This window comes from Arachis ipaensis, chromosome B04 (genome assembly GCF_000816755.2).
Source record: "Arachis ipaensis cultivar K30076 chromosome B04, Araip1.1, whole genome shotgun sequence".
Classification (NCBI taxonomy): Eukaryota; Viridiplantae; Streptophyta; class Magnoliopsida; order Fabales; family Fabaceae; genus Arachis; species Arachis ipaensis.
This window is the reverse complement of record NC_029788.2, coordinates 50,900,582-50,926,747: the sequence shown is the minus strand read 5'-3', so window position 1 is coordinate 50,926,747 and position 26,166 is coordinate 50,900,582.

The following is a 26,166-nucleotide window of genomic DNA, read 5'->3' as shown; positions in this document are numbered from 1 at the left end:
TTGTTATTTTCATGTTTTATTAGGTGGATGATCAGGTGGAGTCACAAAAACTACTGAAAAATAAAAAATAGAATGAAAAAATAGCACACCCTGGAGGAGGAGCATTCTGGTGTTTAAACGCCAGAAAAGAGCATCTGTCTAGCATTTAACACCAGAAACAAGCACCAAGCTGGCATTTAACGCCAGAAACAGGCAGCAGTCTAGTGTTAAACGCCAGGATTGCACAGCAAAGGCATTTTACACGCCTAATTAGAGCAGGGATGTTAAGTCTTTGACCCCACTGGATCTGTGGACCCCACAGGATCCCCATCTACCCCCCCTCTTTCTTCTTTTGCTCGATGACGAGCAAACATTTTAAGTTTGGTGTGGTAAAAGCATTGCTTTTTGTTTTTCCATAACCATTAATGGCACCTAAAGCCAGAGAAACCTCAAGAAAGAGGAAAGGGAAGGCAAAAGCTTCCACCTCCGAGTCATGAGAGATGGAGAGATTCATCTCAAGGATCCATAGCTCAGTAGTAGAGCATTTGACTGCACATCAAGAGAGCCCACTCATGGACCTCAACAAGAGCATGAGGAAATTCCTCATCATGAAATCCCTGAGATGCCTCAGGGGATGCACTTTCCTCCACAGAACTATTAGGAGCAAATCAACACTTCCCTAGGAGAATTAAGTTCCAACATGGGACAACTAAGAATGGAGCACCAAGAGCACTCCATCATCCTCCATGAGATTAGAGAAGATCAAAGAGCTATGAGGGAGGAGCAACAAAGGCAAGGAAGAGACATAGAGGAGCTCAAAAGCACCATTGGTTCTTCAAGAAGAGGAAGACGCCATCCTCACTAAGGTGGACTCATTCCTTAATCTCCTTGTCTATTTATTTTACTATTTTTCGATTTTTGAGCTTTATGTTTTATTTATGTTTGTGTCTCTACTAATGATCACTAGTGTCTAAGTGTCTATGCCTTAAAGTTATGAATATGAATCCATCACCTCTCTTAAATGAAAAAAATGTTCTAAAAACAAAAGAACAAGAAGCACATGGTTTCGAATTCATCCTTCAAACTAGTTTAATTATTTTGATGTGGTGACAATACCTTTTGTTTTCTGAATGAATGCTTGAACAGTGCATATGTCTTTTGAAATTATGGTTTATGAATGTTAAATATGTTGGCTCTTGAAGAATGATGAAAAAGGAGACATGTTATTTGATAATCTAAAAAATCATAAAATTGATTCTTGAAGCAAGAAAAAGCAGTGAATACAAAAGCTTGCGAAAAAAAAAGAGAAAAGAAAAAATGGCGAAAAAAAAGAGAAAGAAAAGGAGAAGAAAAAGCAAGCAGAAAAAGCCAAAAGCTCTTTAAACCAAAAGGCAAGAGCAAAAAGCAAATAGCCCTTAAAACCAAAAGGCAAGGGTAATAAAAAGGATCCAAGGCTTTGAGTATCAGTGGATAGGAGGGCCTAAAGGAATAAAATCCTGGCCTAAGCGGCTAAACCAAGCTGTCCCTAACCATGTGCTTATGGCGTGAAGGTGTCAAGTGAAAACTTGAGACTGAGCAGTTAAAGTCAAGGTCCAAAGCAAAAAAAAAGAGTGTGCTTAAGAACCCTGGACACCTCTAATTGGGGACTTTAGCAAAGCTGAGTCACAATCTGAAAAGGTTCACCCAGTTATGTGTCTGTGGCATTTATGTATCCGGTGGTAATACTGGAAAACAAAGTGCTTAGGGCCACGGCCAAGACTCATAAAGTAGCTGTGTTCAAGAATCAACATACTGAACTAGGAGAATCAATAACACTATCTGAATTCTAAGTTCCTATAGATGCCAATCATTCTGAACTTCAATGGATAAAGTGAGATGCCAAAACTATTCAAGAGGCAAAAAGCTACAAGTCCCGCTCATCTGATTGGAGCTAAGTTTCATCGATATTTTGGAATTTATAGTATATTCTCTTCTTTTTATCCTATTTGGTTTTCAGTAGCTTGGGGACAAGCAATAATTTAAGTTTGGTGTTGTGATGAACGGATAATTTATACGCTTTTTGGCATTGTTTTTACATAGTTTTTAGTATGATTTAGTTATTTTTAGTATAATTTTATTAGTTTTTAAATAAAATCATATTTCTGGACTTTACTATTAGTTTTTAGTATAAAATCATATTTTGTTTGTGTGTTTTTCTGTGATTTCAGGTATTTTCAGATTCAGAGGCCGAAGAAGGACTGCAGATGCTGTTGGATTCTGACCTCCCTACACTCAAAGTAAATTTTCTGGAGCTACAGAACTCCAAATGGTGCGCTCTCAATTGCATTAAAAAGTAGACATCCAGGGCTTTCTAGCAATATATAATAGTCCATACTTTTCCCGAGTTTAGATGACGCAAACTGGTGTTCAACGCTAGTTCCATGTTGCATTCTGGAGTTAATCGCCAGAAACAGGTTGCAAAGTGGAGTTAAATGCCAGAAACAGGTTATAAACTAGCGTTCAACTCCAAGAAAGACCTCTCCACATGAAAGCTTCAATGCTCAGCCCAAGCACACACCAAGTGGGCCCCAGAAGTGGATTTCAGCATCATTTACTTATCTCTGTAAACCCTAGTAACTAGTTTAGCATAAATAGGACTTTTTACTATTGTATTAGACATCTTGGGATGTCTAGTTCTCAGATCATGGGGGCTGGCCTCTCGGCCATGCCTGGACCTTATCACTAATGTATTTTTAACGGTAGAGTTTCTACACACCATAGATTAAGGTGTGGAGCTCTGCTGTTCCTTGAGTATTAATGCAAAGTACTATTATTTTTCTATTCAATTCAAGCTTATTCCTATTCTAAGATGTTCATTCGCACCCAAGAACATGATGAATGTCATGATTATGTGACGCTCATCACCATTCTCACTTATGAACATGTGCCTGACAAACACTTCCGTTCTACATGCAAACAAGCTAGAATGAATATCTCTTAGATATCTAATACAGAGGACCGAGTCCGAGATATTAGATTTTTCGTGGTATAAGTTAGAACCCATGGATGGCCATTCCTGAGATCCGGAAAGTCTAAACCTTGTCTGTGGTATTCCGAGTAGGATCTGGGAAGGGATGGCTGTGACGAGCTTCAAACTCGCGAGTGCTGGGCGTAGTGACAGATGCAAAAGGATAGTAAATCCTATTCCAGTATGATCGAGAACCGACAGATGATTAGCCATGCAGTGACAGCGCATTGGACCATTTTCACAGAGAGGACGGGATGTAGCCATTGACAACGGTGATGCCCAACATACAGCTTGACATGGAAAGGAGTAGGAATCATTGGATGAAGACAGCAGGAAGGCAAAGGTTCAGGAGGAACGAAAGCATCTCTATACGCTTATCTGAAATTCTCACTAATGAATTACATAAGTATCTCTATCCTAGTTTATATTTTATTTTTATTTATTATCACTTCACCATAACCAATTGAATCCGCCTGACTGAGATTTATAAGGTGACCATAGCTTGCTTCAAGCCGACAATCTCCATGGGATCGACCCTTACTCACGAAAGGTTTATTACTTGGACGACCTAGTGCACTTGCTGGTTAGTTGTGCGAAGTTGTGACAAAGTGTGATTCACGTTTGAGAGCACCAAGTCTTTGGCGCCAGTGTGGAGGATCGCAATTTCTCATACCAGAAAGTCGTGTCCAGCTTATCCCAAGAGTTCAGGCTATCTTTAGGTTGAGAGTCCAACCATATTCTAGCTCTGTCTCTTACAGCAAACGGGAAAAGCATAAGCCTGTAGACCTCGGGATCAACCCCATTGGTCTTAACAGTATCACAGATCTACAAGAATTCAGTTAAGAACTGAAAAGGATCTTCTGATGGAAGTCCATGAAACTTGCAGTTCTGTTGCATCAGAGAAACTAATTGAGGTTTAAGCTCAAAATTGTTTGCTCCATTGGCAGGGATTGAGATGCTTCTTCCATGTAAATTAGAATTTGGTGCAGTAAAGTCACCAAGCATCTTCCTTGCATTGTTATTATTTTCGGCCATGTCTCCTTCTTTTTCGAAAATTTCTGTCAGATTTTCTCCAGAGAGTTGTGCTTTAGCTTCCCTTAACTTCCTCTTCAGAGTCCTTTCAGGTTCAGGATCAGCTTTAACAAGAATGTTCTTATCCTTGTTCCTGCTTATATGAAAAAGAAGAGAACAGAAAATAATAGGGATCCTCTTTACCACAGTAGAGAGGTTCCTTTATGTGAGTAGAAGAGAAGAATAAAAGAAGGGGAAGAGAAAAACTCGAACATAGAGAGGAAGATGGTGTTCGTATTTTTGGGTGGAGGAGAAGTGTTAGTAGATGAATAAATAAATAGAAGGAGATGAGAGAGGAAAGAATTCGAAAATTAAACAAAATAAAAATAAAAATATTTTTGTTTTAATTTGAAATTAAAGTTAAAATTCGAAAATTAGAAAAAAATGAAATTAATTTAAAACAATTAGTTAATTAAAATTGAATTTTGAAAAAGAAGGAAGGGATTTTCGAAAATTAGAGAGAGAGAGTTAGTTAGGTAGTTTTGAAAAAGATAAGAATCGAACAAAAAGTTAAGTGGTTAATTGAAAAAGATTTGAAAATCAAATGTTGAAAAGATAAGAAGTTAGGAAAGATTTTGAAATTAATTTTGAAAAAGATGTGATTGAAATTTATTTTGAAAAAGATTTGAAAAGGAAATTGAAAAGATTTTATTTTCGAAATTAAAGTTGATTACTTGACTAACAAGAAACAAAAAGATAGGATTTTAAAATTTAAAGATTGAACCTTTCTTACTAGACAAGTAACAAACTTAAAATTTTTTTTTGAATCAATCACATTAATTGTTAATAAAGATTTTGAAATTATGAAACAAAATAAGAAAAAGATTTTTGAAAATCAATTTGGAATTTTTGAAAGTTATGAAAAAAAATGAAAAAGATTTGATTTTTGAAAAAGATTTTGAAAAAGATAGGATTTTTAAATAGAAAAATTGATTTGACTCATAAGAAACAACTAAATTTTAAAAAGTTTTGAAAAAGTCAACTCAAATTTTCGAATTTTATGAGAAGAAAAGGGAAAGATATTTTTTTTTATTTTTGAGTTTTTTAATGATGGAAGAGAAAAACATGAAAAAGACTCAATGCATGAAAGTTTTGGATAAAAACAAATGATGCATGCAAGAACGCTATGAATGTCAAGATGAACACCAAGAACACTTCGAATGTCAAGATGAACACCAAGAACTTATTTTTGAAAATTTTGAAGAAAAGAAAAACATGTAAGGCACCAAACTTAGAAATTTTTCATGTATAGATACTAACAAATTGAAAATGCATATGAAAATCAACAAAAAACACAAAACAAGAAAATATGAAGATCAAACAAGAAGACTTGTCAAGAACAACTTGAAGATCTTGAAGAACACATGCATGAGTTTTCAAAAAATGCAAGAAGGAGATAAACATGCAATTGACACCAAACTTAAAATTTGACTCAAGACTCAAACAAGCAACACAAAAATATTTTTGATTTTATGATTTTATAAATTTTTTTGGATTTTCGAAAATTAATTGAAAAAAGAAAAACAAGGATTTCAAAATTTTTAATAGGAATTCCAGGAATCTTGCAATGTTAGTCTAAAGCTCTGGTCCAGGAATTAGACATGGCTCACTAGCCAGCCAAGCTTTCAGTGAAAGCTCCGGTCCAAAATACTAGACATGGCCAGTGGCTAGCCAAGCTTCAGTAGATATTGCCTACCTCCCATGTATACAACAACTATGTGTGTAACTGCCAAATGGGTGAAGATCAACAAGCTCTTGTGATGATAAGTTGAAGCCCCAGTCCAAAAGATTAGACATGGCTTACAGCCAGCCAGGATTCAACAAATCATCATGAAACACTAGAATTCATTCTTAAAAATTCTGAAGAAAAATATATTTTTTGAAAATATTTATTTTTATTTTTTTTGAAATTAAGAATAATAAAAACAAAAAGCTTAAAATTAAAATAAATTTACCTAATCTGAGTAATGAGATGAACCGTCAGTTGTCCAAACTCGAACAATCCCTGGCAACGGCGCCAAAAACTTGGTGCACGAAATTGTGATCATCAACAATGGCGCCAAAGACTTGGTGCTCTCAAACGTGAATCACACTTTGTCACAACTTCGCACAACTAACCAGCAAGTGCACTGGGTCGTCCAAGTAATAAACCTTACGTGAGTAAGAGTCGATCCCACGGAGATTGTCAGCTTGAAGCAAGCTATGGTCACCTTGTAAATCTCAGTCAAGCAGATTCAAATGGTTATAGCGAATTGATAATTAAAACATAATTAAAATAAAAAATAGGATAGAGGTACTTATGTAATTCATTGGTGAGAATTTCAGATAAGCGTATGGAGATGCTTTTGTTCCTCCTGAACCTCTGCTTTCCTGCTGTCTTCATCCAATCATTCCTACTCCTTTCTATGGCAAGCTGTATGTTGGGCATCACCGTTGTCAATGGCTACATCCCGTCCTCTCAGTGAAAATGGTCCAGTGCGCTGTCACTGCATGGCTAATCATCTGTCGGTTCTCGATCATACTGGAATAGGATTTAATCATCCTTTTGCATTTATTACTACGCCCAGCACTCGCGAGTTTGAAGCTCGTCACAACCATCCCTTCCCAGATCCTACTCGGAATACCATAGACAAGGTTTAGACTTTTCGGATCTCAGAAATGGCCGTCCATGGATTCTAACTTATACCACGAAGATTCTAATATCTCGGACTCGGTCCCCTGTATTAGATACCTAAGAGATACTCATTCTATCTCATCTTCATGTAGAACGGAAGTGGTTGTCAGGAACGCGTTCATAGGTGAGAATGGTGATGAGCGTCTGATAAACCACTATTTTATGGCTTATCTTGTGCTCAATTGAGTGGATTTCATCAACTCTTTACCCACTTATTCATAATATTTGCATGGTTTTACATTTACCTTCCTAATTATGTGCTTTGATTGAAAACATGCTTCTTTGATCTTATATTTGCTTATTATTAATCCTCTTTTATTACCATTAGATGCCTTGATATGTGTGTTAAGTGTTTTCAGATATTATAAGGCAGGAATGGCTTGGAGGATGGGAAGAAAGCATGCAAAAGTGGAAGGAATACAATAAGTTGGAGAAGTTGCTAAGCTATCCAGCCTGACCTCTTCACACTCAAACGACTATAACTTTAGCTACAGAGGTCCAAACGATGCGGTTCCAGTTGCGTTGGAAAGCTAACGTCCGGGGCTTCGATTTGATATATAATATACTATAGTTCCCTTGACGCTAGGCGACGCGACCGCATGATCTATGCGGCCGCGTCACAGTGACGGAAATCCAGCGTGGCAAAATTCGAAACCAGCTAATTCTGGACTGTTTCTGACCCAGTTTGCGGCCCAGAAAACACAGATTAGAAGCTATAAAGTGGGGGACTAAACCCATTCATAAAGAGAGCTTGCATATTTTACTTTTCAATGATTTAGATTTAGTTGAGAGGGAGATCTTCTCTCTCTCTTTTAGGATTTAGGATTTCTTCTTGTTTTAAGAGTAACTCTGGATCCCAAGTTTAAAAGGGGTTTGTTACTTGTGACACCCAAAACGTTTGTATGAAGGGATTTTTGTCGGTTTAGAGACTATATCTACAACGCAACTGTTTCTATGAATCTCTTTACTGGTAAAAAACCTCTCATCAAAATGGCGACGTTGCCGGGGAATTGCAAACGTGTGCCTTATTATTGGTTATTGTAAATATTTTTCTTTTGCTTGTTTATTTGTTTTTATTTTTGATTTTATTTTTTCTTTTTCATAAATTAAGAGGTTATTGGTTTTTATTTAGTTATTAAAAAAATTTTTTTTTCAAAAATTTGTTCTTAGTGTTCATCTTGATCTTCAAGTTGTTCTTCGCGTTCATCTTGACCTTCAAGCTGTTCTTAGTTGTTTTCTTTGTTTTGATCTAAAAATTTGAAATTTGGTGTCATTTTATTGTTTTTCTCTTTCCACATTAAATTCAAAAATATTTTTTATTATTTTTTCGAAAAAAAAAATTTCAGATTTTTATTTTTAAAATTTTTATCTTATCTTATCTTATTTCAAAAATCAAATTTCAAAATTCAAATTTAAATATTTTCAAAATTTAAATTTCAAAAATTTAAAATTCAAATTTCAAAATTCAAATTTCAAAATTTCAAATTTCAAATTTCAAAATTTAATTTTCAAATTCAAAATTTAAATAACCTTTTAATTTAAATTTGTTTTTTTTTTTTATTTTCATTTTTAATTTTTATTTTGCTACTATGAACTCTCACTCCTTTGGCTATGAGTTTGGTTACAATTATGTTGCAGGAAGAAGAAATTACAATGAGAACAGGCATCAAGGTTGGAACAATCAAAGATGGGAGGAGGCACAAGAATTTAATCAACCCTCGTGGCAACAACCACCTTCAATGGACTATCAACAACCACCCCCATATGCCTATGAACCCTTTCCTCAACATGACTTTGGACCACCACGCTCACAAGCCCCTTTCTGCCATTCACCTCCATATGATCCTAACCCTCATCCACCATACCAACCACCTTATGAACCAAATGAACCCTCCTATCTACCCCAAACCTCCATGGAGAAAGCACTTGCGGATCTAAAGTCTACTATACAAGCTCTCTTCACCCAAATCAGACCACCAAATACCTTCAACAATCAACCCTCAAGCTCTAGTGCACTTCCTTGCCAATCACAGGATAATCTCTCCATCCCATCACCACCATCCATGGAAGAGCACCCACATCCATCAATCCAAAAGCAAGATGATCCCAATTATGCTATTGATATCGAACAGGAAAGAAGGAATCATCTTCGCGAATCCATACTTCATAAAGAGCTAGAGGAGGCCCTACGGGTAAGGGTAGGAGAGACCCTTGAAGATGAAAGAATAGTTGAAAGGAGTTGTCATGGAAAGAAAATCATCGAGGATGAGTATGATTTTATACTTAAACAACTGGACAAAGCATCAATTATTAAAAAGGAAGAAGTAGTTGCAGACTTAAGAGATGCTGTACCTCCATTGGAAAGTCCAATCACAGAGCTTCCTTCCACGGTGTTTGATGTTGATGTTGAGAAGAGCGTACAACCTCCAAGGCAGATCATGGTTGAAGATTTTGTAGAGGTTGATCAAGAGGTAGAAGATGTCAAAGAAGAGCACAAGGGAGTGGAGCTTGAAATTACCTTGCCTAAGTTGTTGGAAACCCCTCCCCCTAAGTTGCCATCATCCTTCACAACATTCAAGTGGGTAAAATTTATATCCCATAGCTTTCTAATCCCACTTGAATATGGGCTACTGGAGACGGATGGTCAACTTAGAGCTCTTTATGGCATTAAGAGTAAGAGGAAGATAGCCAGTGGTAAGAATTGTCCTGCAAGGTTCATTATGGTTGGAAGCTTTAAGTTTAAACGCAAAGGTTGGTGTAGAGCTCAATTGAATGGGTCTAGGAAGCTGTTTGGTAGCTGCAGTGAGAATTCAAATTACTTATCACCCGGCTGGAAAAATACAGATCCCGACAAAAATGGGTGTAAAAGCAAGGTTTGGGATCCTGGAATCTGTTCTAACATCCAACACCCCGGGAGCCTAAGAATCTTTTTGAAGCTGCTCAAGGGTTTTACATGCCTAGTTTGGACCCCCGGAGGTTACTGGAATCACAAACACTGGTGGAGATTCCTGGATGAGTTCAAGCATAAGCCACCATAATAGGAAGCTCAACAAATGTCCAACTTAAGGACTTTAACTAAAAGTGCTAGGTGGGAGACAACCCACCATGGTATGATCGTTCCTTTTTTTTTCAATTTTATTTAGTTTTATTTGTTTTTGAGTTTTATTTTATTTTATTATATTGAACCTGGAGTTTTGCATCACATTCACATTAACACTGCATTCTGCATATTTTTTTCAGATTATTTAAAAAAAAAAAGTGCCACGTGACGCGACCGCATCAGCGACGCGTCCGCGTCGCAAGGAGAGAAGAGAAAATAAAAACGAACAGAGAGTCACGCTGGAGCGAGGCTGGAGGCGTGCCAGTGGCACAATTCGTCCCACGCGATTACGTCACTGACGCGTCCGCGTCGCAGGGGAATACTGGCCTCCCACGCGATCGCGTGCCCCACGCGGCCGCGTGACCTGGATTTCGACGTCAAAGGGTGCATGGCCGAAAGTTGAGCTGGAGTTGGGCTGGACTCGTGCTGGAAGCCTAAGCCTCACCACGCGAACGCGTGCCCCACGCGTCCGCGTCGTTTTCAAAAGATGGCCATTCACGCGATCGCATGCCCCACGCGATTGCGTCACCCAGATTTTTGGCAAAAAGAGTTTCGAACAGAGAGTTGCGCAACCGCGAGGCTGCACTCGCGCCAATCGCACAAAACAGGCCACGCGATCGCGTGACCCACGCGTCCGCGTCACCTGACCTTCTTGCGCACCACGCCACCGCGTCACTCACGCGTCCGCGTCACAAGCGGCGCACGGATTATCCAGATCAGCCAAATTTCTTATCTTTTCTTCTCTAATCCTTATTTTTCTTATCTTTTCTTATTTCTTTCTTCTTCCTTTCTTATCTTCTTTCCCTTCTCATCTCTCTTATTTTTCTTTTTATTTTATTTTAGTTTATTTACATACTTTCATTCATTGCATTATTTTCATTCGTGTTAGAAATTTATTTGTATCATTATTTCTATATTTTACTTGTGGATTATTAGAGGAATTATTTGACAATTATATTTTTATTTTTAAAAGGTTGCTTGCATGTTCAATTTATTATTTTCATTAGATTATTTACCATGCATGCTATGTGTTTGTGAAAACGCCCGTATGGCATTGCGTACTGCTTTTCAGTATCTTTTATCCTACTACTCTGAATGCCTGCTTTTCATAAACTCCCTTTACTATTGTATTAATTGAAATTAATTGTCAATACAAACGTGATGGTTTGTTACAAAGTATTGCTTGGTCTATGCTACTCATGTCCTTTGCCAGCATGCCAATAAACACCTTGCATTCACTTGTCTTTACATGCACTAGCTATTTTCCATTGTTGGCTTTTCACATGTACTCGCGAGCATGTGATAATGTCAGTGTATCTTAATGTGCATCCATCACCCTCTTTTCCGTTTCCTTTCTTGCTGTATATCTCTTTGAATTTAATTTACTTTCTCTTCCCTTTTTCAGGATGGCCACCAAGAAAGGAAAAGAGAAAGCCATTTCTAAATCAACAGCAAGGAAAGGAACAAAAAGAGCCCCAGCTGAGGAACCACAACCCCCATCCACTTGCACATCTTAGCATGCACCGAGGACGGTGCAATCTTTAAGTGTGGGGAGGTCGATACCGATCTCCGTGGGTTAGTACTTTCTTTTCAACACCAATAATCTTATTTTCTTTATTTGTTCATTGTTGCATCTGCATATTTGATTGCATATTTATTTGATTTTGTGCATTTAGTTACTACTTAGTTAAAATAATAAATCTTTTTTTAAGATCCTATTTTTGAAAAAAAAAAATTTTACTAATTTAAATAAAAATATTTTTCACTAATAAAAATTTTTAAAAATTTTTATGTGTTAAATTTGTTTGAAGTTGTATTTGGAACATAGTTTTTGAGTCAAAGAACACACAACCTGTGAGACTTTGAGCTTATTTACATGGTTACATTATTTAACCATAAATATTTAATTCCTGTGTGTTCCCTTCTCTATGATTGCAATCTATATTTTGTTCCAACCTATATGTCCATTATTTAGTGTATTTACATGTTTGCATATGATTGAGGCCATTGTTTGATTTTAGCTCACTTATCCCAAAATTAGCCTACCTTTTACATCACCCTTGTTAGCCCCCTTGAGCTTTTAAATCCCTTCTATTCTATAACCACATCACTAGCCTTAAGCGAAAAACAAATTAATTATCCCAATTGAATCTTTGGTCAGCTTAAGATAGATATTGTGTATCAAATAAGTGTGGGGAAACTGTGGGAACATGGGTTAATAAAGGAAAAGTATAATGTTTCTAATTTATTTGAATATCAGGAATTTGGGAACCTACTCATGAAAAACCAAAATAGAAAAATAATAGAAAATCCATGTGCATTGATAAGTTACGTTTATTTCTCTAAATAAAAAAAAGAAGAAAAAAAAAAGAGAAAAAAAAGAGAAAAATCCAAAAATACTCAATAAATAAGTAAATAAGGGGACAAAATTACCCCGATATATTAAGTTTAAATAAAAGATCAATGCACATGTGATAAAAAAAATTAAAGAAAAATTTGGTACATGAGTATGGGAATTATACAAAAGTGAGAATTATGGGTAGCTAGGCATGAATTTAAAAGTATATAGAGTATATGTATATTAGGTGAGAGCTTAGGTTAATTGAAGATTCATATTATAGCTCACTTGGCCATACGTATATCCTTACCTTTACCTCAGCCCCATTACAACCTTGAAAAGACCTCATGATGTTTGCATTAGTACATTAAATATTTTTTGATTGGTTAGATGAAGAACAAGGTTTAGAAAGCATGACTAGAGAAGAGTAGAGTGAATAACCCTATACACTTGAGAGATTAGAGTGATATACACTACCAGTGAGGGTTCAGTGCTTAATTCTATGTTCCCTGCTTTCATAAGCTATCTTCTTACAAGTTTACTTGTCTTTTACTGTATAATTTGAATTAGTGAAATCTGATTTATGTTTGTCTTGAAGAGCTTATTTACTTTTTAACCAAGTAGGTAGAATCATTTCACATTTAGTTACATTCATATAGATAGGATTGCATTTCATACATTCTATCATTCCTCTTCACCTTTATAGCTTCTCTTGAGCTTAGCATGAGGACATGCTAATGTTTAAGTGTGGGGAGGTTGATAAACCACTATTTTATGGTTTATCTTGTGCTCAATTGAGTGGATTTCATGAATTCTTTACCCACTTATTCATTATATTTGCATGGTTTTACATTTACCTTCCTAATTATGTGCTTTGATTGAAAACATGCTTCTTTGATCTTATATTTGCTTATTATTAATCCTCTCTTATTACCATTAGATGCCTTGATATGTGTGTTAAGTGTTTTCAGATATTATAAGGCAGGAATGGCTTGGAGGATGGGAAGAAAGCATGCAAAAGTGGAAGGAATACAATAAGTTGGAGAAGTTGCTAAGCTGTCCAGCCTGACCTCTTCGCACTCAAACAGCTATAACTTTAGCTACAGAGGTCCAAACGACGCGGTTCCAGTTGCGTTTGAAAGCTAACGTCCGTGGCTTCGATTTGATATATAATATACTATAGTTCTTCTGACGCTAGGTGACGCGATCGCGTGATCCATGCGGCCGCGTCGCAGTGACGGAAATCCAGCGTGGCAAAATTCGAAACCAGCGAATTCTTGACTGTTTCTGACCCAGTTTGCGGCCCAGAAAATACAGATTAGAGGCTATAAAGTGGGGGACTGCACTCATTCATAAAGAGAGCTCGCATATTTTACTTTTCAATGATTTAGATTTAGTTGAGAGGGAGATCTTCTCTCTCTCTTTTAGGATTTAGGATTTCTTCTTGTTTTAAGAGTAACTCTGGATCCCAGGTTTAATGTTCTTTTATTTTAGTTTTACTTTTATTTATTTATTCCAACATTTGAATTGATTATTATAATTTGATTTAAAAATTCTTCCATGTTACAGACTGTTATTTGAATTAATGATAATTGAGGTATTTTCAGTTCATGATTGTTCTCTTCGTCATTTAAATTACTTGCTTCTCATCTTCTAAACCCCGATTACAACCTTTATAGCCAATAGTAAGAACATACTTCCTCGCAGTTCCTTGAGAAGACGACCCGAGGTTTGAATACTCGGTTAACAATTTCTAAAGGGGTTTGTTACTTGTGACACTCAAAACATTTGTATGAAGGGATTTTTGTCGGTTTAGAGACTATATCTACAACGCAACTGTTTCTATGAATCTCTTTACTGGTAAAAAACCTCTCATCAGCGTCACATAATCATCACATTCATCATGTTCTTGGGTGCGAATGAACATCTTAGAAAAGGAATAAGCTTGAATTGAATAGAAAAACAATAGTACTTCACATTAATTCATGAAGAACAGCAGAGCTCCACACCTTAATATATGGTGTGTAGAAACTCTACCGTTGAAAATACATAAGTGATGAAGGTTCAGGCATGGCCGAATGGCCAGCCCCCATAAATGTCTAAGATAGCATAAAACTGATCAAAGATGTCTAATACAATAGTAAAAGGTCCTATTTATATCAGACTAGTTACTAGGGTTTATAGAAATGAGTAAATGATGCAGAAATCCACTTCTGGGGCCCACTTGGTGTGTGCTTGGGTTGAGCATTGAGCTTTACACTTGTAGAGGCTTCTCTTGGAGTTGAATGCCAGTTTGTAACCTGTTTCTAGCATTTTACTCCACTTTGCAACCTGTTTCTGGCGTTTAACTCCAGAATTAGACAGGAAGCTGGCGTTGAACGCCAGTTTGCATTGTCTAAACTCAGGCAAAGTATAGACTATTATATATTTCTGAAAAGTCCTAGATGTCTACTTTTCAACGCAATTAAGAGCGCGCCATTTGAACTCTTGTAGCTCCAGAAAATCCACTTTGAGTGCAGGGAGGTCAGAATCCAACAGCATCTGCAGTCCTTCTTCAGCCTCTGAATCTGATTTTTCTCAAGTCCCTCAATTTCAGCCAGAAAATACCTGAAATCACAGAAAAATACACAAACTCATAGTAAAGTCCAAAAATGTTATTTTTATTTTAAAACTAATAAAAATATACTAAAAACTAACTAAATCATACTAAAAACTATGTAAAAACAATGCCAAAAAGCGTATAAATTATCCGCTCATCATGAACTCATGTTGGATTTGGTTTATAATTAATGTAATTTGGTGTTGATGTTTCTTTCATGTTGATCTTGTTTGCTATTATTGATTTCTTGCTTTTGAAGTTATGGGCTTCCTTAAATTTTATCATTTTGTGATGTTTACTTTTATTGCACATTAGGTGTTTGATATAATGCTTCCTATAGTTTTTGAGTAGTTCTCTTGACCCTTGGCCTAGGCTAAGGGATTGAGTGATCTTGAGTCCTTGGGCTTTGTTGAATTGTTAATCTTAGAACCCTTGGGGATCAATTTGATAACCATTGAATCTAGCCTACTACTAAGTCAATTAGTAGCTAGGTTGGAACTTATGGATTGATGTTGATCAAGCCATTTGAAGTACTCCAAGCCTAGGAGTAGACATTACGTACTTAAGGATTTAGTGAGTAGACCTAATGATCTCAGTTCTGCATAATTATCAATGTTTGAATTGTGACAAGGATAGTGATCTCAATTACCTAAGTCATAGCCAAGAGTCCCTTATCTTGCTTCTTTTAATTGCTTGTTTGATTTACTTTTCTTGCCATTTATTTTATTGCCCTCTTGTTAATCAAACCCCCCTTGCTTTCTCATAGCCAATAATTGACCACTTCATTGCTATCCTCGTGAGACGACCCGGAGTCTAAATACTTTAGTTATAAATTCATTGGGGTTTGTACTCGTGACAAAACCATATTCTTAATTTGATGCGAGAGTTGTCTGTTGGTTTGGAGCTATGCTTACAACGAAGTTCTTATTTCTACTAGAGAAATTCTAAACCATCGAGTAAATCTTCTGTGCATCAATGGATCATCACATTCCCTATATTGAAGTACGAGTGAGTATCTTAGAATAGAATCAAGCGTGATTGAATAGAAAACAGTAGTAATTGCATTAATCCATTGATACACAGCAGAGCTCCTCACCCCCACCTGTGGGGTTTAGAGACTCATGCCGTAGAAGATACAATATGAAGTGTAAAATATCATGAGTTCCAAAATGAATATCTAAAAGTAGTTTTTATACTAGACTAGTAACTTAGGTTTACAGAAAATGAGTAACTAAGTGCAGATAGTGCAGAAATCCACTTCCGGGACCCACTTGGTGAGTGTTTGGGCTGAACCTTCAAGCTTTCACGTGCATATGCCTCAAGTTGGAGTTAAACGCCACCCTGGGTGTCAAAATGGGCGTTTAACGCCAAGAAATGTGCCAGTTCTGTCGTTTTACGCCAGAAAAGGGTCTCTGGCTGGCGTTTAATGCCAGTTTAGGCCATCAAATCTCAGGAAAAGTATAGAGTATTATATATTGATGGAAAGCCCAAGATGTCTACTTTCCAACGCAATTGAGAGCATGCCAATTGGGCTTCTGTAGCTCCAAAAAATCCACTTCGAGTGCAGAAGGGTCAGAATCTAACAGCATCTGCAGTCCTTTCTCAGCCTCTGAATCAGATTTTTGCTCAGGTCCCTCAATTTCAGCCAGAAAATACCTGAAATTATAGAAAAACACACAAACTCATAGTAAAGTTCAGAAATGTGATTTTTGCATAAAACTAATAAAAATATAATAAAAAGTAAATAAAACAAACTAAAAACTATGTAAAAACAATTCCAAAAAGGGTATAAATTATCCGCTCATCACAACACCAAACTTAAATTGTTGCTTGTCCCCAAGCTACTAAAAAAAATAGGATAAAAAAAAGAGAATATAAAATAAATTTCAAAAATATCAATGAAGATTAGTTTCAATTAGATGAGCGGGACTAGTAGCTTTTTGCTTCTGAACAGTTTTGACATCTCCCTTTATCCTTTGAAGTTCAGAATGATTGGCATCCATAGGAACTCAGAATTTAGATAGTATTATTGATTCTCCTAGTTCAGTATGTTGATTCTTGAACACAGCTACTTTATGAGTCTTGGCTGTGACCCTAAGCATTTTGTTTTCCAGTATTACCACTGGATACATAAATGCCACAGACACATAACTGGGTGAACCTTTTCAGATTGTGACTCAGCGTTGCTAGAGTCCCCAGGCAGAGGTGCCCAGAGCTCTTAAGCACACTCTTTTTGCTTTGGACCATGACTTTAACTGCTCAGTCTCAAGCTTTTCACTTGACACTTTCACGCCACAAGCACATGGTTAGGGACAGCTTGATTTAGCCGCTTAGGCCAGGATTTTATTCATTTGGGCCCTCCTATCCATTAATGCTCAAAGCCTTGGATCCTTTTTACCCTTGCCTTTTAGTTTAAAGGGTTATTGGCTTTTTCTGCTTGCTTTTTATTTTTTCTTTATTCTTCCTTATTTTTCGCCATTTTTTCGCAAGCTTTGTGTATTTCACTGCTTTTTTTTGCTTCAAGAATCAATTTTATGATTTTTTAGATTATCAATAACATTTCTCTTTTTCATTATTCTTTCAAGAGCCAACAATTTTAACATTCATAAACTTCACTATAAAAAATATGCACTGTTCAAGCATTCATTCAGAAAACAAAATGTATTGCCACCACATCAAAATAATTAAGCTAGTTTTAAGATAAATTTCGAAACTATGCACTTCTTGTTCTTTTGCAATTAAAAATATTTTTCATTTAAGAAAGGTGAGGAATTCATGGAATCATTCATAGCTTTAAGATGTAGACTCTAAACTTTAATGATCATGTAATAAAAATAAGGCATAAAATAAACATAAAAGCAGACAAATAATAAAGGAAAGGAAATTAAGGACATAAAAATAAATGACTCTAATACTAATGCTTATGTAACTCTTAAAATAGGTTTCTAATAATAAAAGTTATCACAGAGTTAGGACTCAACAACCTTCATTTTGAGAGGTAAGTGCTCCTTCAATCTGGGGAACGTCTGGCTCTTCAAGGGACAGCTTCTGGCACTTTAGCTCCTGTATCTCGCGCCCTTGTTTCTCTTATTCTATGAGCAGTTTGCAGAGCATGCTGTTTTGATTCTGCTGCTCTTCTTTGAGTTGATTCACAGCTTCTTGCAGCTTGGTGACAAATGCTTCTAAGCGAGCCCAATAGTCAAATTGAGGAATTTCTGGAAGGAGCTCATGCGCCCCCCTCTTGATGAGGTTATCTTGAATTTGAGGTCCATCCATCACTTTTTCGGTGATTGGGCGTTCAAATGGGATATATTCATCCACACCCATCTGTACCTCCGCATCTTTACATAACAGACTAATCAAGCTTGGGTAGGCCACTTTGGCCTCAGTGGATTCCTTGTTTGCAAACATGTAAATTTCAACAGGGATCAGCTGATGAATCTCTACCTCCTTCCCCAGCATAATACAGTGAATTATCACTGCCCTCTTGATAGTAACTTCAGATCGGCTGCTGGTTGGGATTATAGAACGCCCAATGAAATCCAGCCAACCCCTAGCAACTGGTTAGAGATCTCCTCTCTTTAGCTGATTTGGGACACCTTTTGAATTTGTAATCCACTTGGTTCCAGGGAGGCATATGTCCTCTAGAACTTGATCTAGCCTTTTATCCTTGGCCATTCTCCTGTTAAAGGACTCTGGATCATCTTGTAGTTGAGGAAGTTTGAGAACTTCTCTCACTTTGTCAAATGGAAGTAAATAATCTTCCCTCTGACCATAGTCCGAAAGAAGTAGAAACCAGTTCCCTCTAATCTTTGCTTTTCTGTCATCCACAGATTTGCATAAAATTCCTAGACCATGTTTCTTCCAACATGTATCTCAGGATTAGCCAGGACTTTCCAGCCCTTGTTTTGAATCTGCTCTTGGATCTCCAGGTATTCATCTTCTTTTAGATTGAACCTAACTTCCAGGATCACTGATCTTCTACACACAATTTTGAAATAATGGTCTGTGTGTTCTTTGGTGCAGAAATTCTCATGCATCCAATGTGGTTTTGGATTGCTTTCTTTCTTGTCTCTTGATGCGGTTTGTCTTCCTTTGGGTGCCATGAGATTAGTTTCGGGATCATAGAAATCACACCAAACTTAGAGATTTACTTGCCCTCAAGCAAAATAAAAAGAAAGAAGATGAATAGATGGAGAGAAGGATTCGAATGATGGATGAAGAGAGGCTGGCCGAATGTGTATTTAAAAGGGAGGGAGGGGATGGGTTTCGAATTATTTTTGAAAAAGATAAGATAGAAAGATATGATTGATAAAAGATACAATTTGTATAATTTGAGAGATTTGAAAAAGATATGAGGGAGTTAAATCTAAATTTTTGTGAATGCACCTAAGAAATAAAAGATAAGATGGAGAAATTAAAAATATTTGGAAAGAAATTGGAAAGGTAAATGAGTTTTTTTTTCTTTTAAGAACATTTAAAAAAAAGGATTGAAAAGAGTTTATAAGATTATGAATTTTTGAAATTGGAAATTGAAAGATGAATATTTGTAACATTTTTATGCAGAAAATTATGAATTAAAACATGAAAATTTGAAAAAATTTGAATTGGAAACGAAATTACCTCCCCCTTGCTGTTCTGGCGTTAAACGCCCAGAATGATAGCCATTTTGGCGTTTAACGCCCATCTGGCGGCCATTTTGGGCATTTAACGCCCAGCCAGGCGTTAAATGCTAGAAGTCCTTCTTTAATGGGCGTTTTTCTGAACGCCTAGAATGCTGCCATTTCTGGTGTTAAACGCCCAGAATGCTGCCCATTCTGGCATTTAACGCCCAGAATGATACCTTTACTGGCGTTAAACGCCCAGAATGGTAGCCATTATGGCGTTTAACACCCAAATTGCCTCTTTACTAGCCTTTTAATTCCTGTGAGCTCTTTTTCTCTGTGATTCTTCTGCTTTATGTTCTGAACCTCTATTTTCCTAATTTATTTACTGAAATGTATTAACTAATCATGAGCAACAAAATTAAATAGACTTATATAATTGTTATAAACATCTAATTTTTTATAATGGCTGGGTTGCCTCCTAGCAAGCGCTTCTTTACTGTCTTTAGCTGGACTTTTGCTGAGCTTTTGATTTAGTCTCAGTTTTGAGCAATCTTGCTCAACATTGACTTCAAGATAATATTTGACTCTCTTTCCATTGACAATGAACCTTTTATCAAAGTCCATATCCTGAAGCTCTACATATCCATATGGTGACACGCTTGTAATCACATATGGTCCCTTCCACCGGGATTTCAATTTTCCAGGGAACAATCTGAGCCTAGAGTTAAATAGCAGAACCTTCTGTCCTGGTTCAAAGACTCTAGATGACAGCTTTCTATCATGCCACCTTTTTGCTTTCTCCTTGTAAATTTTAGCATTTTCAAAAGCATTGAGTCTGAACTCTTGCAGCTCATTCAATTGGAATAATCTCTTTTCTCCAGCTAATTTTGCATTAAGGTTTAGGAACCTGGTTGCCCAGTAGGCCTTGTGTTCCAATTCCACTGGTATATGACAGGCTTTTCCATACACAAGCTAGTATGGAGAGGTCCCTATAGGAGTCTTGAATGCTATTCTGTATGCCCACAGAGCATCATCCAGACTTCTTGCCCAATCCCTTCTACGGGTACTTACGGTCCGTTCCAGGATTTGTTTTAGTTCTCTATTTGAGACTTTAGCCTGCCCATTTGTCTGTGGATGATATGGAGTTGCCAGTTTATGGTTAATTCCATATCAGACCAGAGCAGAGTCAAGCTGTTTATTGCAGAAATGAGTGCCTCCATCATTGATCAGTATCCTAGGGACACCGAACCTAATGAAGATATGCTTCTGGAGGAATTTCATCGCTGTCTTAGTATTATTAGTAGGTGTTGCAATTGCCTCTACCCATTTAGATACATAGTCTACTGCCACCAGAATATAAGTGTTTGAATATGATGGTGGGAAAGGCTCCATGAAGTCAATACCCCATACATCAAACAACTCAATCTCTAGGATCTCTTGCTGAGGCATGGCATAGCCGTGAGGCAAATTACCAGCTCTCTGGTAACTGTCACAGTTACGTACAAACTCTCGGGAGTCTCTATAGAGAGTAGGCCAGTAGAAACCACATTGGAGAACCTTTGTGGCTGTTTGCTCACCTCCAAAGTGTCCTCCATATTGTGATCCATGGCAATGCCATAGGATCTTCTGTGCCTCTTCTCTAGGCACGCATCTGCGGATTACTCCGTCTGTACACCTCTTAAAGAGATATGGTTCATCCCACAAGTAGTACTTTGCATCAGAAATCAATTTTTTTATTTGTTGCTTATTGTACTCTTTGGGTATGAATCTCACAGCTTTATAGTTTGCAATGTCTGCAAACCATGATACTTCCTGAATGGCAAAGAGTTGCTCATCCGGAAAAGTTTTAGAGATCTCAATAAGAGGGAGGGACGCTCCTGCTACTGGTTCTATCCGGGACAGGTGATCTGCTACTTGTTTCTCTGTCCTTTTTTTGTCTCTTATTTCTATATCAAACTCTTGCAGAAGCAACACCCATCTTATGAGTATGGGTTTTGAATCCTGCTTTGTGAGGAGATATTTTAGAGCAGCATGGTCAATATACACAATTACTTTTAATCCTACTAAATAAGATCTGAACTTGTCAATGGCATAAACCATTGCAAGCAACTCCTTTTCTGTGGTTGTGTAATTCTTTTGCGTATCATTTAAAATACGGCTAGCATAATAAATGACATGCAGAAGCTTGTTATGCCTCTGTCCCAATACTGCACCAATGGCATGGTCACTGGCATCACACATTTAGTTCAAATGGTAATGTCTAGTCTGGTGCAGAAATGACTAGTGTTGTGACCAGCTTGGCTTTCAGAGTCTCAAACGCCTGCAGACACTCTATGTCAAAGATAAATGGCGTGTCAGCAGCTAGCAGATTACTCAGAGGTTTTGCAATTTTTGAAAAATCCTTTATAAACCTCCTATAGAATCCTGCATGCCTAAGAAAGCTTCTGATTGCCTTAACATTGGCAGGTGGTGGTAATTTTTCAATTACCTCTACCTTAGCTTGATCGACCTCTATTCCCTTGTTTGAAATTTTGTGCCCAAGGACAATTCCTTCAGTCACCATAAAGTGACATTTTTCCCAGTTTAAAACCAGGTAGTCTCTTGGCACCTTTTCAGAACAAGTGCTAGATGGTCAAGACAGGAGATGAATGAGTCTCCAAATATTGAGAAGTCATCCATGAAGACTTCCAGAAATTTTTCTACCATATCAGAGAAAATAGAGAGCATGCACCTCTGAAAGGTTGCAGGTGCATTGCACAGACCAAATGGCATCCTTCTGTAGGCAAATACTCCAGAAGGACATGTGAATGCTGTTTTCTCTTGGTCCTGGGGATCTACTGCAATTTGGTTGTAACCTGAATAGCCATCCAAAAAGTAGTAGTATTCATGACCTGCTAGTCTCTCTAGCATCTGGTCTATGAATGGTAAAGGAAAATGATCCTTTTTGGTGGCTGTATTGAGTCTTCTGTAGTCAATATACATATGCCACCCTGTAACTATTCTTGTAGGAACCAGTTCATTCTTTTCATTATGAACCACTATCATGCCTCCTTTCTTGGGGACAACTTGGACAGGGCTCACCCAGGGGCTATCAGAAATAGGATAAATAATCCCAGCCTCTAGTAACTTAGTGACCTCTTTTTGCACCACCTCCTTCATGGCTGGATTCAGCCGCCTCTATGGTTGAACCACTGGCTGAGCATCATCCTCCAATAGGATCTTGTGCATGCATCTGGCTAGGCTAATGCCCTTAAGATTACTTATGGACCACCCAAGAGCTGTCTTGTGTGTCCTTAGCACCTGAATTAGTGCTTTCTCTTCCTGTGGCTCTAAAGCAGAGCTTATGATTACCGGAAAAGTGTCATCTTCTCCCAGAAATGCATATTTTAGGGATGGTGGTAGTGGCTTGAGCTCGGGTTTAGGAGGCTTCTCCTCTTCTTGAGGAGTTTTCAGAGGTTCTTCTATTTTCTCTAATTCCTCCAGATCAGGCTGAACATCTTTAAAAATGTCCTCTAGCTCTGATTTGAGACTCTCAGTCATATTGACCTCTTTAACTAGGGAGTCAATGATATCAGCGCTCATGCAGTCTTTTGATGTGTCTGGATGCTGCATAGCTTTGACAGCATTCAACTTGAACTCATCCTCAGTGACTCTCAGGGTTATCTCCCCTCTTTGGATGTCAATGAGGGTTCGTCCAGTTGCTAGGAAAGGTCTTCCTAGAATGAGAGTTGCACCCTTGTGCTCCTCCATTTCCAGCACTACAAAGTCAGTGGGGAAATTAAATGGCCTAACTTTGACAATCATGTCCTCAATTACGCCTGATGGAATCTTAATGGAGCAATCAGCAAGTTGGAGGCATATCCGGGTTGGTTTAACTTCATCATTCAAACCAAGTTTTTTGATAGTGGATGCAGGTATTAGGTTGATACTTGCCCCAAGATCACATAGAGCTGTCTTGGTACAAGCACCCTCTAATGTGCATGGTATCATAAAGCTTCCGGGATCTTTAAGCTTCTCTGGTAAGCTTTTCATAATGACTGCACTACATTCTTCAGTGAGGAAAACTTTTTCAGTTTCTCTCCAATCCTTCTTATGACTTAAGATCTCTTTCATGAACTTAGCATAAGAGGGTATTTGCTCAAGTGCCTCTGTAAACGGAATCTTTATTTCAAGAGTCCTGAGATAGTCTGCAAAGCAGGTAAATTGTTTATCCTGTTCTGCTTGGCGGAGTTTCTGAGGAGAAGGCATCTTGGCTTTCTATTCTTCAACCTTAGTTGCTGCAGGTTTACTTCCTACAGAAGTGGTTGGAGAAGTATGTTCTTACTATTGGTTATGGAGATTGTAAATCGGGGTTTTGAAGATGAGGAACAAGTAATTTAAATTGCAATTAAAATAAGTAAAAGACTGTAAAGTAAATAAATAACTGTAAAACACACTTTTGGCAAGGTATGAGAAATTAGAAGTTCTATCCTAGTTATCCTTATCAATGATGATGAAGATTGAATCTTAATTCCACTCAGTTAACCTTTACTAGAGCAAGGGAAGATCAAGTGACTAATTAAGTAGATCTTCAAATCCTAGTTAATTCCTAGAGAAAGATTGGGATTATTGAAGTTCAATTCAATTAGAAAAGATAACAATTATCAATCACGTTGAGTTTGATAACTCCTGAGTTACTGATTTCTTAACCAAGACCAAAAGGAAAAAAGTAAATCTACTGGAATAAAAATGTCTTCAGATTGGAAGCAACAGTAACATAAATAAAAGAAAGCAATAACAAACTGAAATACCTCAAATAACATTAATTCAAAGAGTAATCTGTAACATAGAAGAATTCATAAACAAAATTGAGAAGATAAATAAAAAGGAATGTTTAACCTGATAAAAAGAGATAATCCTGAAAGCGAAAGAAATCCTACTTCTAAATACTAAAAGAGAGAGGAGAGAACCTCTCCCTCAAAACTACATCTAATTCATGAAAAGTAACTAATTGGAGACTCCCTTCTGAATGGATGCATTCCTCCACTTCATAACATCTGATCTGTTCCTGCTGGACTTGGATTTGGGCCAAAAAGGGCTTCAGAAATCGCTGGGAGCGTTTTCTGTAATTTCTGGTGCGTGGCCTCTGTCACGCGTCCGCGTGGGTCACGCGGTCGCGTCAATTAGAGTTTTCCTTGCCACGCGGTCGCTTCAATCATGCATCTGCGTCATATGCATTTCGCTCAAGGCAAGCGATCGCGTCAATCACGCAGTCACGTCACACCATTTCACGCTGGCATGCGGTCGCATCGTCCATGCGATCGCGTCACTGCTAGTTTCTTCAAAAACTCCGTTTTGTGCTTTCCTTCCATTTTTGTATGTTCCCTTTCCATCCTTTAAGTCATTCCTTCCTTAGAAGATCTGAAACTACTCAACACACGAATTACGGCATCGAATGGAAGTAAAGGGTAATTAAACTAATTACTTTTAAAGCATAGGAAACATGTTTTTCACATACATCACATAATAAGGAAGGGAAAGTAAAACCATGCAATTAACATGAATAAGTGAGTGAAGGATTGAATAAATCACTTAAATTAGGCACAAAATATATCCAGGAGTCATCATGCATGATGTCCAGGATGGACATGGAGGATTCTCCTCTTTTCCGTTTGCCAGTTGTTGCCTTTCCCTTTCCTTTTCTTTGGGTGTCAGACATCCTGAAAAGCAGAAAACCAGGATATAACAAAAACAGGAAAAAATAAGTATGCAAATCACAAAATAAGCATATAGTGGCAAAGGGACAGTGGAGTAATGAAAATGAGTTAAGTAAATGTGCATTAAGGATTGAATAAGAGTTAAAAGTCCGAGAAGAAAAATTAACAATCCAAAATGTAATAGAAATCATGTTAATTAGGAAAAATTATCATCATGCCTTGGTTAGAAGGTTAAAGAGAATAGTGAAAAACTAAAAGAGATGTTTTGAAAGGTTAGGTTGGTTAGGAATGAAAAAGGAGTTTAGGAGGTTAAAATTAGTGAATTAGTAAGAAGTGGGTTAGAGTAAGTGGCATGATGAACATTTTCTAAGTAACAAGCATTCTCAATTAGAAGCTACAGTTAACTCATATCCAAATAAGGGAATCAGGTTGATGATGAATCAAAAATTGGAAGCTAAACATCAAAAATGGAGATTATGAACCAGGAAATAAAAAAGAATAAGAAAGCTTGCCCTGGTATTCATGAATTGGTTTTGGTAAAAGTAGAGTAAAGCAGAGTTCAAAGTGCCAAAACCAAGACGTGAATGGAAACAAAACAGTTTACAGAAAATTGGGCAGCATTCCGGCTAAAATTGGATGTTCCCGGAAAATAAACAGTAAGCAGGACAGGTCATATGAATTAAAACAAACTGCAGTTAGGTATGAATAGGAAAGAACATTCGCAATAGCAGCATGAACAGTAAGAACAGTATATGAACAATACTAACATCACAGCAACAGCAGAATTGCGAAAATTATAAAACAAAAAGCACGAATAGCGCAATTAATCAGGCCTAAATCCACTAACCACATCCTAGGCTACCTAACCACCTAGAATCCACTACAACATGCATATCTAACTAGCTTAATTATGAACATAAACAGAAAAATATGTAATTAACTGGGAATTGAAAGAGGGGTGGCGTTCGGCAGAACCTGGTAGGCGTATGAATGAAAGTGGCGCAGAGAGATGGCTGGGGGATGGTGGTGGTGGCGGCTGATGCGGCAGTTGAGGGTGGTTGGCGCGGCGGTGGTTGTTCGGAGGCAGGGGGTTTT